The sequence below is a fragment of the Acanthisitta chloris genome, unplaced genomic scaffold (assembly GCF_000695815.1).
Source record: "Acanthisitta chloris isolate BGI_N310 unplaced genomic scaffold, ASM69581v1 scaffold2463, whole genome shotgun sequence".
NCBI classification, from domain to species: Eukaryota; Metazoa; Chordata; class Aves; order Passeriformes; family Acanthisittidae; genus Acanthisitta; species Acanthisitta chloris.
In genome coordinates this window covers 9,475-12,465 of record NW_008664192.1, presented here as the reverse complement: position 1 = coordinate 12,465, position 2,991 = coordinate 9,475, and positions in this window count along the sequence as shown.

Sequence of the window (2,991 nt, the reverse complement as noted above, 5' to 3'; positions counted from 1 at the left end):
TCTGCAGGATTTAGTTCAGGCCAGTCCCTGCCCTATCTTTTATCCTGGGATCCCACAAGTTTTCCAATGGCATGAGGAAGTACTTGTTGGATCTCTGCTAAACCAGCTGCAGCTTGGCTGGGGTACCCACTTGGTGTAGGCATCCCTGGCTTTGCAGCATCCCTTTGGAATTTAAAAATCCTAGGATTTACATAGGGCTACAAAGCCCTTTTTGCTGTGACTGCCTAGAAAATAGTTTGACTCTTACCCACTATAATTACTGGGTGAAAAAAAAGCTCAATTTTATCCCTAAATGCTTGCTATGAGAACTAGCACTACAGTCCCTTCACAACTGCTTTGTTGGTGCTTTTCCAGAAGGTATTTTGCTTCCACAGGGAGAAAAGATGGAGACAGTTGATCATACTGACACTTCCACTCTCTCTGCCACCTTCCACACACATGGAGACACAGCCACAGATGTTCATTTTTCACTCCCAGCTTTATTCAGAAGCAGCAGCTGAAGCAAACTGGGAATTCTGTTCCTGACACACCAAATTGGAAAAGAAATATCCAGAGTTATATGTGAAAAGTAATAAAGACTTAGCAAGGCAGCAGAGCAGGAAGGTAAGAGCAGATGCTGGAGGTCAGGCTGGATTGCTCTGGCAGCAATGCTGTCTGCAGCAGCAGCTAGGAACAGATGCCTAAGGATAAGTGGAGGAACAGGACACACACCGTGGGACACACAGTCTCTCAGCCTCTGGCAATGTGCAGCACGTGGACTCCTGGGCCAGGAGTATGATTCAACACACTATTCCTCCTTGGATTGCTGAGGATTTTTAACCCCTGTCAGCTTTGGTCATCCACAGAGTCTTTTGGCCATGCCAATTCACCACCCACAGGTTGATTTCACAGTGAGGACTTGGTTTTAACTCATTGTTTTCACACTGAAAAAGAAGCAGTGAGTAATTATAGCCAGTTCTCCCCCAGGATGTTCACAGCCTCACAGACTCCTCATGTTCCCTTGCACCTTAATCCTTTCCTTTCTAGGCTGGAAAATCCTCGAGACTCTTTTTCCTCTGCCATTCCTCAGAGCTCCCTCCAGCTGTGCCACCAGGGTCTGGTTACACTGGGCACTGACAGTGCAGACACACTGTGGTGGTGGTAGAGAGATGATTTCTGATAATCCCTTTGATTATTGTTGTTAGAACTCCTAATATCTCAATACTTTGGGGGAAGCCATGGCTCATTAAACTCCCACCTCCATAAGGAGACTTACAGGAACCCAAAATCCCCTGACAGAAAACAGACACAATTCATTTTGTCTGAAAACCAAGACCTGCTTTGCTTCAGAATCAATTATATTTCATCTCCTGAGTTTCATCTGCCACTTGAAATCCAAAACTTTTCCCCAAAATGAATTCTCAACAGGTATTCCTCACATTTCAAATCTCTTTATACTGATGCAAAGAATTTTCATCCTGATATAAATTTATTTTCAAAGAAAATCAATACCATTATGACAAGAGCACTTTGTTAGGATTTTTATTTTCAAATTACAGGCATTGCTAATGCAGGGAAAGTCATAAAATAAGATGATCATTGAAGCACAACTGTACCAACGACCAACCATCACATACTTTTTCCCCAGAAAGGGATAATGTGGACAAAATTTCCAGTAGCACTTCAGCAATAACCCTCCTGTTCTGCCACCAGAAGCAGAGGGAACACAACAAAGCACCTCCATAAACCCCATCCAAAATACTGATCCACCACCAAAAGAGTCTCTTTAGTTAGCAACATTTACAAATAAAATCAGAGGTAAATAATATTTCAGCCCAACAGAAGAGGTTGGAGAACTTGTCATCTGTCACTGAGGCTCTTGCCAAGACACCTGAAATGTAGTAAACAAGGTACAGCAACAGTCTCTGTCAGACACAGTGAGATGCAGCCTGAACAGATTTCAGACTAGATGCAGTTCCCTTCAAGGACATGATCTTTCCAATGCTCTCATCAAGGTTTTTACATGAGTCAAGTGAAGAACACAGATACGTAACAGCAAAATTGGATTGAAAATTCAGATTGAAAACTGCACTTCAAAAACCCAAAAGCCAGAGATCAAGTAAAGCACAGTCAGCAAAGGAAAATCAGTAATTGGTTGAGTTCCTAAGGTAAGAGGTCACAGAAAATAAGGTCTCCAGAAGTCCTGAGTTGAAAAATCAAATATCCTAAAGCATGATTTCATTATGATAGCATGGAGTTCTGCTTCATTTGTTAGACTTCTTGCTTTCCTGCACAGCATCCTCATGAGCCAACATGAGACACTGCCTGGACAATATCAAATACCCAATATTACAGGGAAAGCAGTTTTGGATTAAGGGCTTTACAGCCTGCGTTTGCTGTCTTGGCTTTGGCAATTTTAGCACACACTTAGCACTTCTCCAACTCGAGCCACAAAGTGGTCCCCAAAGCCCTTGAAATGCAGCAAAAGCTGCCACTGAAACCTTCCCATTCTGTGCCTGTTTACAGCCCTGACGTACACACATTGCATTAAAACTCACTCTGAAAACTGCAGAGTGCAAAATCTACCTGATCATCAACAAAATTCCCTTATGAAGGTCCTGTTGGCCTATTGAGGGCACAGATGAAAAACAGACTAATCTGTTCTCGACCTAATAACAATTTGTGGCTGGTAGTACATAGATCTCTCTTTTTTAATTACAATGAATTTCCTCACCACTAAAAATCCTAATAAACACAGCTCTGCCAAACCCTGGCTGAGGCAGTTTGAGGCCTTCAGCTGCCTCTCACCCCTTCTCTGGAGGATGAACTCCATGAGGAAGAGTATAGGCAGAGGACAGGCACATCCTTCAGACACAAACAGCCCTAGCCAGGGGTACCCAAAGCTGCCAGTGACCCCAAAATCCAAGGTAAGAGGAGGAGAGGCACAGGCAGGTCTCACTGTGCTGCTGGCACAGCAACAGCTCAGCCCACCCCAGGTTTAGTCAGTGGATG